Raw genomic sequence first — 13,082 nt, 5'->3', positions numbered from 1 at the left:
TAATTTATCTAACAGTAGTTCAAAATAATAACAATGTATTCAGTGACTATAGCTTATGGTTAAGAGAAATGAATGAGAGCAGTGTTGTAAGAGATGGGAAGAATTGAGAATACTTTGTTATTGTGAAGTGGTATAGTGTTATTTGAATGTGAACTTGAATTAATTGTAAATGTATATTACTAACTCTAGGCCAAATGTTACAAAAATATTTTAAATGTAATTTATATGCTAAGAGAGGACAGAAAATGGAATCATATAGATGGTCAATTAAAATCACAAAAGGCAGAAAAATAATGGAAGACAAAAAAGAAACAAAGATCAGGGCAATAAATAGAAAGCAGTAAAAAAAAATATGCTACATGTTAATCTAACTATCTTAATAGTCATTTTAAAGATTAATGGTATAATGCACCACTTAAAAGAGAGACTATCGGTGGATAAAAAACAAGATACAATTCTATGTTGTCTACATGAAATCTATAAATGTAAAGACATATAGATTAAAAGTAAATGGATGAGGAAAGATATACTATGCTCACACTAATCAAAAGAAAGTGGGAGTAACTATATTAATTTCATTGAGAGCAGACTTCAGAGCCAGGACACTTATCAGAGATATAGTGGGACATTGCATAATGATAAATGAGTCATTTCTCCAAAAAAGACAGGACTGTTCTTATTGTGTATGCAGCTAACAACAGAGCATCAAAAGAAGTAAGGCAAAAACTCATAGAACTGCAAGGAGAAAGAAATGAATCTACTGTTATAATTAGCAACTTCAACATCCCTCTATCAGTAATTGGCAGATCCAGCAGGCAGAAAATCAATAAAGACCTAGTCACACTGAACAGCACCATCAATCAGCTGAATCTAATTGACATTTATAGAACACTTCAACAACAGCAGAATATATACTTTTCTCAAGTTCACCTGGAACATTTACCAAGTTAGATCACATTATGGTCCATAAAATACACCTTAACAAATTTAAAAGAATACAAATCATAAAAAGTATGCTCTCAGATTACAGTGACATTAAATTAGAAATTAATAACAGAAAGAAAGCTGGAAAAACAAATATTTGAGATTAATCAACACACTTCTATGTAACACAAGGGCCAGAGAAATCTTAAGAGATAATTTAAAATATTTTGAGCTAGCCCTGGCTGGTGTGGTTCAGTGGATTGAACACCAGACTGCAAACCAAAAGGTTGCCAGTTCAATTCCTTGTCGGGGCACATGCCTGCGTTGGGGGCAATCAAGAGGTGGCAATCAATGTTTTTTTCACACATTGATGTTTCTCTCCCTCTTTTCCTCCTTCCCCTCTCCCAACTGAAAATAAATAAATAAAATCTTTAAAAAATATTTTGAATTAAATGAAAATAAAAATAATAAAAATCAGAAGAGAAATCAATGAAATTGAAAAAAAAAACCCCCAAATTAATAGAGGAAATCAATGACACCAAAAGTGGTTCTTTAGAAAAACCAATAAAATGATAATCTTCTACCAAGGTCAACTAAGAATAAAAGAGAGAAAATGCAAAGTACTAACATCAGAAATGAAATAGAATCACCACCACAATTTCACAAATATTAAAAGGATTATAAAGGAACATTAGAAACAACTCTCTGCCCACAACCTTTATAACCCAGATGAATGGAGTAATTCTTTGATAGACACAATCTACATCTTCAAAATTTAGCTCCTAAAATTCAAGAATGAAAAAACAACCTGATTTTTAAAACAGTGCCAAAAGGTTCCAAGGGACATATCACCAAAGAAAATGTACAGATAGAAAATAAGCATATAAAAAGATGTTCAACATCATGTTATTAGGGAATTGCAAATTAAAACAACAATTAGATATCTACCTGTTAGATACTACCAAAAATATATAATCAACCAAAAAGGGGATAGTAGCAGTTAGGAAAGACAAAGAGCATATATTAGCTTTAGCTTCACTCACAGCAGGGAGTCAATAGATGATATGTAAGGGTCAAATATATTTTATAAAGTAAAAATGATAAAGGTAATCATTAGAAAAAAACCATAAACTGTAGATTATCAGACAATATACACACATACAAAACATTATAGACAATGTAATGCAAGATTATAAAAAAGAAAAAATCAATATAACAGAAAACATAATATGAAATATATCAGATAAAAACTAAGCATACATGTCATACAAATAATAATTTCTCAGTGGAAGAAAAAAATCTCAAAGTGAATCATAAAGCAAAATTTAGTTATACTTTTAAATTCAATAGATACATCTAAGACAAAACAACTCACGAAAATTAAAAACCAAAGGATGAGCAATAGCATGCCAGACAAATGTGAAAAAAATGATAAAGGGTACAATCCTCTTTGATGATCTCATCATTATGGATACCTATGAATCAAATAACCTTGTATCTGCATAATTAAAACAAAACTTACAGGAAACACAAGGGGAGATAACACATTTGTTATAGAATATTTTAATTTTCATATCTCAGTACAGGGTATAACAAATAAATAAGAAATATTTTCAATGGAATACAAAAATAATATAAGTAATAGGTAGGTATAATTGCTTTGTATGGAATTAAGTTCCATGACTTGATGTTCATTTCACGTACCCATAAAACAATGGAATTTACTGGCCATATTTTACTACACAAATAAAATCTTATCCAATTTGAGAAAATTATATGATAAAAATAAATAAATATATTGTAAAGGATGAGTAAATAAAAACAAATAAATTCATTGGCTATTGGCAATAAGCCAATTCCATAAGACAACTGGTTGCAGAATTAATATGTTGAAATAAAGAGCTTTCCTATATAAAAGCAATAATAAATAACAAAGCACAATAGAAGCAAAGACTCTATTGACCTAAGAAAAACTTATGAATAAATATTTAGGGTCTGGGGCGTCGGCCCAGATGGAGATGTAGGTAGATACACTTTGCTTCCTCACACAACCAAAAGAAGGATAACAATTGATTTAAAAACAAAAAACAACCAGAACTGCCAGAAAATCAAACTATGTGGAAGTCTGACAACCAAGGAGTTAAAGAAGAAACATTCATTCAGACCAGTAGGAGGGGCGAAGATGGGCAGCCAGGACAGAGAGGATGTGCAGCAAGACAGTGGCTGGCAGACCTGGTGGTCCCGCATTCACTTGCAGATAAACTGGGAGGAACAGCTAGGGAACAAGACAGACCATGCAACCCAGGATTCCAGGACAAGAAAAGAAAACCCAAAAACCTCTGGCTGTAAAGACCTGTGGGGGTTGTGGCAGTGGGAGAAACTGCCAGTCTCACAGGAGAGTCCATTGGAGGGGCCCACAGAGTCCTAGAATGCACACAAACCCACCCACCCACCCAGGAATCAGCACCACAAGGGCACAATCTACTTGTGTGAAGCAAGAGAAGCTACTGAAAGTGAGGTGAGAGGTGAGCAAGTGCCATTGTTCTTTCTCTGAGCCCTCCCTCATATACAGTGCAACAACGCAGGGAAGTGGCTTGCTCCACCCTGGCAAATACCTAAGGCTACGCCCCTGAAAATGTAACAGGTGCACCAAAACAAAGAAAAAGGCCCAAATGAGAGAACAGATCAAAATTTCAGAAAAAGAACTAAGCAACAAGGAGACAGCCAACCTATCAGATGCAGCATTCAAAACACTGGTAATCGGGATGCTCACAGAAATGATTGACTACATCTGCAAAATAAAGGAAGAAGTCAAGGCTATACAGAGTGAAATAAAGAAAAATATACAGAGAAACAACAGAGAAGGGAAGGAAACTGGGACTCAAACCAACAGTTTGGAATAGAAGAAATAATCATTCAACTACAACAGAATGAAGGAACAAGAATTTTTTAAAAAAAGAGGAGAGGCTTAGGACACTCTGGGACAATCTTAAATGTTCCAACATCTGAATTATACGAGTGCCAGAAGGAGAAGAGGAAGAGCAAGATATTGAAAATTTATTTGAAAAAATATGAAAGAAAACTTCCCTAGTCTGGTGAGGAAATAGTCTTGCAAGTCCAGGAAGTTCAGTGAGTCCCAAAGAAGTTGGACCCAAAGAGGAACACACTAAGACACATCATAATGAAATTACCCAAGATTAAAGATAAGGAGAGAATCTTCAAGACAGCAAGGGAAAAGGAGGCAGTTACATACAAAGGAGTTCCCATAAGACTTTCAGCTGATTTCTCAAAGGAAACCTTACAGGCAAAAGGGGGCTGGAAAGAACTATTCAAAGCCATGAAAGATAAGGACCTACACTGAAGATTACTCTAACCAACCAAACTATCATTTAGAATGCAAAGGTAGATAAAGTGCTTCCCAAATAAGATAAAATTAAAGGAGTTCATCATCACCAAGCCCTTATAATAAGAATTGTTAAAGGAACTTACCTAAGAAAAATAAAATCAAAACTATGAACAGTAAAATGACAACAAACACAAAACTATCAACAACTGAACCTAAGCAAACAAACAAACAAACAAACAAACAAAGCAAACAACCAGAACAGGAACAGAATCACAGAAATGGAGATCAGCAGGGAGGGGGAGGGCAAGAATGGGGGAAAAGGCACAGGGAATAAGAAGCAAAAATGGTACGTACAAAATAGACAGGGATGGTTAAGAATAATAGTATAGGAAATGGAGAAGCCAAAGAACTTATATGTACAGCCCATGGACATGAACTAAGAGGGTGGGGGGAATGTTGGAGGGAAGGGATTATAGGGTGGAGAGGAATAAAGGGAAAAGAAAAATGGGACAACTGTTATAGCATAATCAATAAAATATATTTAAATATTTAAGGTCTATCTTTTAAAATAATCAAATGCTATCAGGGCATATAAAAAGAGTTTTGGAGAAGTAGAGTATTATAAAGATGTCAGTTCTTTCTAATGAAATCTATTTAACAGCATTTCGATATGTCAACTGAGTTTTACTTTAATATAGAAGAAATGATTGTAAAGGTCTAATAAATTTGCCTCTAAAAGGATAAAAAATTTCTGTATGGCAAATTATACACACATACACAGGCAAAATCCAAATTATCAAGACAAAGTATTTGCAATATGTATTGCATATATAGGCCTCTTTATTGCATAAAGACCTACAAACTGTTTAAAAATCAATAATATAATGCAAGAGATCACATAAAAAGAAATACAGATGGCTTTTACATAAAATGCTCAATTTTAATCTTCAAAACGGTACCTTTTCAACCTGTAAACTAGCAAAGATTCAAATATTTCATAAGAAACTGTAGTGGGAAGAAAAGTAAGAGAAGCAGGCCTCATACTTCATTGTTGAGAGTACAAATTGATAAATCCTCATTGGAGAGCAATTTTGCATTATCTATTAAAATTCCAAAGACACATACCATTTGATCAAGTAGCTCTAGTTTAGGAGATTTATCCTACAGATATGTTTATACAGGTGTAAAATGGCATCTATCTCAGTAGAATCAATATAACATTGTTGGTATTAGCAAAAGATTGGAATGAACTATGATAAATGTTCAGGAATTGGCACAAGTTAAAGAAATTATCGGCAATCCAATACATTCAATGGAAACATATGTAGCTCTTTATAAGTGAAGTGGCATAAATACAGTGATATGGGATGAGCTCCCAAATGTGTGTGTATGTGCATGCAGTATTTTACACATACACCAAGCGCTAAGGTATAATATAGTATATCTGGTGTACTTTCTAGCTATGAAAAAAAAAGCATGGAAAGAGCATGAATGTGTGCTTGTGAGATCCAGAACCATAGTTGTCTCTGATAAGCCTTATGAAAGAAAGTTGTCACTATACACTTTTTTGTACCTTTGAGTTTTGTCCATATAATACCTTTGGAAAAAATCAAATCAAACTTTTAAAAAGTATAGCATCTGAAATAAAACTGAATTTACGCTTGCTAAGCAAGAGAGAGCTGTGCTTGTAGAATCCCGTCCCTGAAAAAAGCAAACTGCTGACTTATACATGGTCCATGTTTTGCCATGTCTCCTCTGCATGGCTGCTACAATCTTAGCTGGACCTGATCATCTCGGACTTGGAAATCTCCCTAAGGGCCCAACTGCTTCCACTCCTGCCTCCAAGGTACTTTCTCAAAAAATTTTACTATAGTATACAAAGCAAAAAAAAAAAAAAAAAAGCTTTAACAGATTTGGGGTCTTGATGACTATGATTGGCGAAGTAGGGAAAACTATCAAATGCTTTTTCTAATTACTGGATAAAAATAACCATAGTAATGAAATTGAAAAGGCAAAATATGAAAATAGTTTTATGGACGAGGTGATGAATTTATGTCTTACCTGATTGAAATTGAGAAGATGGTGAGCTTTCTAGTTAGTTAGAAACTGGAACTCAAGTTTTGGAGAAAGATTAGAGAGAGGTATGTATAATAGAGGGTTTCTCTTATCTATAAAAACAGAAAGAATAGATTCTTCTCTTGTCTACAAGTATGGAATGTACAAGTGGGATTGGTTAGTCTTTAAAAGCAATGTGCCAACAGTCTGAATGCTTTCCATCTCAGGTAGCGGGGCAGCGGGGAGCATGCAGGAAGATGGAGGTGGCGGCAGCAATGGCAGGTGATGCACAGGGACACTTGCAAGCCAGAGGGTGAAGATTTCTTCACTCTGTGAGAAAGTATTTTACACGCAGGAATGGAAGCAGGGTGGGTGCCTCAGGAAGCTAGTGAAGACTTCCAAGTGAGAGATGATAGAGTCAGGGCTGAGTTGATAACGGCAGAGTGGAGAGGGTGTGTTCATATATTGACTAAGGATTTGTTAAAGGATTGGAGGTGGAGGGTCAGAGAAAGTAAAGAGTCAAGGATATCTCAAAGGTGTTTTTTTTTTTTAAATAAACTTTATTTTTCAGAAGTTTTTGACTCACAGGAAACCCAAGAAGATAGAACAGAGAATTCCCTTATACCTCATACTCAGCTCTTTTATTAACATCTTATATTCACAATGGTGCATTTGCTACAATTAATAAACCAATATTGATATATTATTAAATGCTGAATTGCTGAATTGTCAAAAGAATGAATACAACAGGTTTAAACATTGCTTGAAAATGAAGATGCTTGTAAGAACAATTGTGTTATGTTTCCTTTTCTAAACTATGATGCAAAGTCTAAAGGGGAAAAGTATAGTATTTTGTGAATTCAAAAGCTTGAAAAACACTACTACAGATATATTCAGATATTTTTATTCAGATTTCCTTAGTTTTACTTACTGCCCTTTTTCAGTTGCAGAATCTCATCCAGATACCACTGAAAGACTGAATATACAGATAGAGAATGGCCATACCGTATATAAAAATAGAACTCTGATCCATAACACATAGCAACCTGCCTAGGAGGCTAAACAGCAACCCCTGCAGCAATCATCCTCAAAAGGCCAGGACTTAGGTAATAGCTGACAGCTTCCCTAATGTTTGCCCCCATTTCCAATTTAGGGCCAAGTGGAGAAAGCCAAATATGCACCCCTAATCACATAGGGTGCCCCACTTCTAGTTAGCCTGCCTCCAGCCTCCCCCTACCCACAGCCTCTAATCAGGCGCACCTGAAACTCCCTCTGTTTCCTCTATAAAGCTTTCCGAGTCCCCTACTGGCCTTTGACTCTCTGCCAAATGCAAGTTACGGTGGCTGAATCCCTTGTGGGCTCTGACTAAATAGCCTTTTCTCATTCTCATTTGGGTGGTCACCACACCACATCACATTTAGTTGTCAAGGTCACCTTCAGCCCCCCTGGGCTGACATGGCTTCTCAGACCTTCCTTGCTTTTGATTGTTTTGGGGAATACTGGTCAGATATGTTATAGATATCTCTGTTCTCACGATTGCAGCAGGATTCTGGACTTGGGGGAAGAAGACCACAGAGGCAAAGTGCCATCTTTATCCCATCCTATCAAGGGCAGAGCTGATCAATTTGACTTATCACTGTTGATACTGACTTTGATCCAAGGTGTTTTTTTTTTTTTACTTGGGCAAATGTAAAAGAAGAGTTCACGGAGTGGGAACAGTGAAAATGGAGCAGGATTTTTATTTTTTGAAACATCAAGATTTTTAATTAGCCTCCTAATTAGACACTAAGTAAAGCTATTGAATAGTTGTGGAGTTAAGGAGATAAGTATGGTTGGGCATATAAATGTGGGAATCACTAGGGTGTAGATGTTTAAAGTCATGGACGAGGGGAGATGACTAGGCAATTGGGAAAAGAGATGCAAGGACTATATATGGGAGATTTAAACAGGAGTTTTTAGTGCAAATAAGAATAATTTTGCGTCTTCTTTTCATGTAAAAACTTTTATCTCTTTTTACATTGTTATAACTTTAAGTGAAATGCTTCTAATTTCTCATAATTATTATTTGCTATGTTATTTCACAGATGTCCTTTATCAGGTTAAAGTTTCCTTCTCTAATTTACCAAGAGTTATCAGAAATAAGAATGGAACTTTATCAGGTGCTTTTTCCTGCACCCGCTGATTATAGTATTATCAGATTTCTTTTCTTTTGAAATGTATTAAGTCATGAGCACATTTTTCTGTGCTCCTTATATTGGTGGAAAGAAAACCTACTTAATCACAATGTATATTGTCGTCACCACCATCATAAACTCCTCAGTTCCATTTTCTAACATTTCATCTGTGTTGGTAATGACTGATCAGCTTCTTTTCTTGCCTTGTTAGGAAGCTAAACATAATTAACATTCACTACAGAAATCACTTAGCTCTACTTCACTTGTCAGGGGAGGAAATTGAAGCTCAGAGAAGGTAACCCTAGACTTGCATTGCTAATTAGTGGCTGTAGTACTCTATTTCTAATCTGGTGTGTTGCCTACCTTACCCTGAGGACAGATTCAGCAGTAGTCCTAGGAGATGACAAGCAGAAGGACACCGAATGGATATTTACATATAGTTAGGTTGAGAGGTTGATATGTGATTATGTGAACTGAATCCATTCGTCTCTTAGGCTGTCTTTCCTAATTTTGCCTCTGAGCCTTAGAGAAATGCTGAATTGCCAAAAGAATGAATACAATAGCTTTAAATATTGCTTGAAAATGAAGATGTTTGTAAGAACAATTGTGTTACGTTTCCTTTTCTTTTCTAAACTACGATTTAAAATCTAAAGGGGAAAGTGTAATATTCTGTTAATTCAAAAGCTTAAAAAAAACTACTACAGGTATAAATGTTTAGGATTAAGGATGCATTGGGAGCTTTTGGTTGAAGTCATGCAAACTTTAAACTTTTTAAAACCACAAAAGTCTAGAAAACATTTAGAATCTTATGTTATTGCACATTAACAGTATTTCCTTGGCCTCAGAGCTAACTTTAGTTTCATGGTTCCTTACTCAAGGTAAAATTTCAAATTTTCCAAAAGAAGCATCTTTGTTCTGTCTTCTATAAGATTATTTTTAGTAAAATCACATGCAGCAGGGAAAAGGATGATTCTGAGAACTTTTTGTAGTGAATGTACTACACATGAATCTTAGGAAATTCAAAGCAATTTAAAAATATTCTCAGAGTAATCATGTGTAAAATTCAAATGTATTGGGATTCAAAAAAACAAAATATTACTATCAAGGAGCTCATAAACAAATAGGGAATACAGACGCGTACAACCAACAGAAATGCAGTGTGGAAGGTTTTGTGATGAAAGAACACTTTGATCTGGTCCTTGAGAAATGAGAAGCACCTATCAGAGAGGGCAAGGGACAAAGCACATGGCGTCATCCTTGCAGCTGAATGTGGAGGAAAACGCAGGAGGAGAAGAGTCTGGAAAGTAAGGGTAAGTTGAGTTTTTAAGATTTTACCATGTAAGCAAGGAGAAATCATAGGATTTTTTAATAAATAAATATTATAGAAAGATAATTAATTAGTCCTTAAAGCAAAGTGAAATCGACTTTGGCATAACAGCCATGTGTGTGCAGGGTGGTTGCAGGTGTTGACATTTTTCACCCTGTAGCTCACATGTGCAAAAAGAATAACTTCTTAGTATCTCTGTAACTAAGATGACCTTAAGATTTATTGCCCAAACTGGAACACTTTTGAGAATAAAAGGTGGGTACTTCTAACAATCATGCTGTGACAGCATCCCTAAATTGGGTGTGTCCTGCACAAATTAGGAGGTAGAGGCACTTATTTATAATTAAACTAAATTTTCTTTAGTTGTTAAAAAAAAAAATGGCAAATACAATCCTCATTCGGAAATTATAATTCAGGCTCACTAAATAAAAATCTTTTTGGTTTATATCAGTCATTAACAGATGAACATTTAGATAATTTAAAAAGTCAAAGAATAAGCACTAACACATGACAAATACCACATTAGGCACTGTTGTAAGCACTTCACACATACTAAGTCATTTAATCCTCAAGTAAAAAACTGAGAGGTATGTATTAATATAAGTTCTCATTTTATAAGTGAAGAAATCAAGACACAGTGTGTTTAAAAGACATGCCCAAGTTAGCTGTTGACTTAGCAGGTATCAGAGCCACGATTCAAATCCAGATTGTCTGGCAGCAATATCTCTCCCAGTCATTACTACATTGCCTCTCAGACTCTAAGTCACTGGCTTGTTGGCTCCTAAATTGGAATTCAGATAAGCAATGAGTAATTGTTCAGTGCAAGTATATCCCATGCAATGTGTGGGGCAACCCTCCGCCCCCTTCCTACTTGCTGAATTAAATTAAATATCCTCTTTGCATGGGTTGGGTGTAGGGATGGCCCTGATTTCTCTCTTGGCCCGCATCCTTGACACGTCTGCTGTAGTGTCCTTTGTGGTTGTATAACTCACTGGCTGTTCTTTGAGCAGAGCCCTCATCTCTCAACCCAGATTCACCTTTGCTCTGTTCCTGCTTATGCTGCAGATACTCAGTCTCAGCTTTGCCCCCTCCACCTGAAAATATACGCTTCACTATTAGCATAAATATTTCAAACTTTGTGGACTGTTTTAGGGATATTTAAGAATAGCTCTATTAACTCTGAATCAAGCTAGAAAAAATCCTCAACTCAAGTGGAAAATAGTTTTGTTTGCCTGTGTGCAGTAACAGGAAAATTCTGCTATTACATTGTATCTCTCCTTACAGCTCAAAATGAACTCTATTATAGATAAGAAACTTCCTGAGGCAAAATTTGATGAGTTCTGTTAGTAACAACTAAAACAAAGAAACAAAAAATGAAGCCATCTTTGTTCTGTCATTAAGCTGTAATTTTTCCATTGATGCCCTTCATTGTCCTCCATCTAACATGTTTTCTTACCTTACCACCCCAAAAGTAGACAAGAAGTTGGGGAACACCTAAAGAATTCTGAGTTCCAATTCCAGATTTACACAGAATTTTCTGAGCCTTAGTTTCCTTTGGAATAATAATTTCTAATATTGTAATAATAATAATACCTGGCACAATGGAATATTTTTGAAATTTAAATTGAGAAGTGGTGAATAAAACATAAAATGTTATAAATGGAATTCAGGGTTAAAAACATCAAGAACCATCTTTTTATTTAGTTGATTCCTGTCTCTCGTGGCCCATTTGGTGGGTAAAATAGTCACCCCTCCCCCCACAAAATAGATATATCCACCTGGAACTTGTGAATGTGCCCTTATTTGGAGACAGGGTTTACCTCCTCAAGAATGTTGAGATGAGATCATTCTGGACTTAGGGTTGGCCTTAAATGCAATGACAGGTGTTCTTATAAGAGAAAAGCAGAGGGAGATAAGAGACACAGGGACACAGGGGAGCTGGTCATGTGAAGACAGGAGCAGCAATCAGAGTTATAGTGGCACAAGCCAAGAAACATTTGGCTCTACCAGAAAGAAGCTGGAAATGGCAAAGAAAGATTCTCTTGAGCCTTCACAGAGGCCCTCCTGACCCTTGATTTGGACTTCTGTCCCCTACAACTGTGAGAGAATAAATTTCTGTTGGTTTTAGCTGTACAGTATGGTATTTGTTTAGGCACTATTATGAAACTAACACAGTCCACATTCCAGTCCATCAGAAAATCATGACAGCTCAACCTTCGAAATAAGTGCAAGATCACACACCACCTCCTCCTGCCCCATTAGCTACTCTAAACCACCATTACCTCATTCCTGGCCCTCTTGCTTTGGTCTTTGCACCCCTTAAAGTTATACTGCAATCAGAGTGTAATTTAAAACTGAAGTGAAATCTTGTCAGTCCTCCACTCACATCTTCCACCTGCTTTTCATTTGTTAGAATATCACCTAAAGACCTCATTATGGCCCGCAAAGCTGTATGTGATCTGGCTTTGCTGTTTCTCCGAGGTGATTTCTTACCACTTTCTCAGTCCATTTCCTTACTGTTCTGCAAATGTGTCAAGCACCTTCCCTCAGAGCTTTTGAGTACTTTTCTTTCTGTCTAGGTAACCTCAGGCCTGCTTCTTTGCAGGTCTCTTCTCAAATCCTACCTCCTCAGAGAAGCCCCTCACATTCATCTTATGGGAAGTGGCCTAGCCCAGTTAGTGTATACCACATCACCCTAACAATTTTTTTCAAAGTGCTCATCACAAACAGTACCTGCTTTTCTAATTTTCCTGTTCATAGTCTTTCTCTATTATGAGAATGAAACCTCCCTAAGTATTAGGACCTTGTCTGTCTTGTTCATTGCTACATTTCTGGTACCAATGCTCAGCACACTGCAGCCACTAATAAATATTTGGTGAAGGAATGAAGAAACCAACAGACCTTTTAGCTATTAAGGGTGTTAACCAAAGAGAACAGAGATGATAACTATTTTCAGCACCACCCCAAACAACACTTTCTGGAGAGTAACCTAGGCAGCCACCTACACACATTCTCAGTGGATAGGATAAGAGTCACCACCAAAGGGAACAACCCATTGCAGTTGCAAAGTGAGATCTGAAGTCAGAGCGTAGTTAAATAGTGTTAACTTTTCCATGAGGTAGTTTAGAATGCTTAAAACTGTCAAGTTCAAGATATAAATTAATGCTAAATCTATGAATGAGTTCCTGAAGATATTTGGAAACAACAAAAAACAATTTTTCATGTGTTTAATCCTCAGCGGTTTAAAAGCGTTTTC

At 36.0% G+C, this 13,082-nt stretch overlaps 1 pseudogene; it reads right to left on the bottom strand.

Moving 5' to 3' along the window:
• The window catches only part of LOC129083519 (Bardet-Biedl syndrome 5 protein homolog), a 49,896-nt pseudogene that overhangs the window by 36,239 nt on the left and 575 nt on the right, over positions 1-13,082 (bottom strand).

This window comes from Pteronotus mesoamericanus, unplaced genomic scaffold (genome assembly GCF_021234165.1).
Source record: "Pteronotus mesoamericanus isolate MK-2021 breed Mesoamerican mustached bat unplaced genomic scaffold, CSHL_Meso_final scaffold_167, whole genome shotgun sequence".
Taxonomy (NCBI): domain Eukaryota; kingdom Metazoa; phylum Chordata; class Mammalia; order Chiroptera; family Mormoopidae; genus Pteronotus; species Pteronotus mesoamericanus.
Note: the sequence above shows the minus strand (reverse complement) of the source record. Positions and strands in the feature narration are given on the sequence as shown.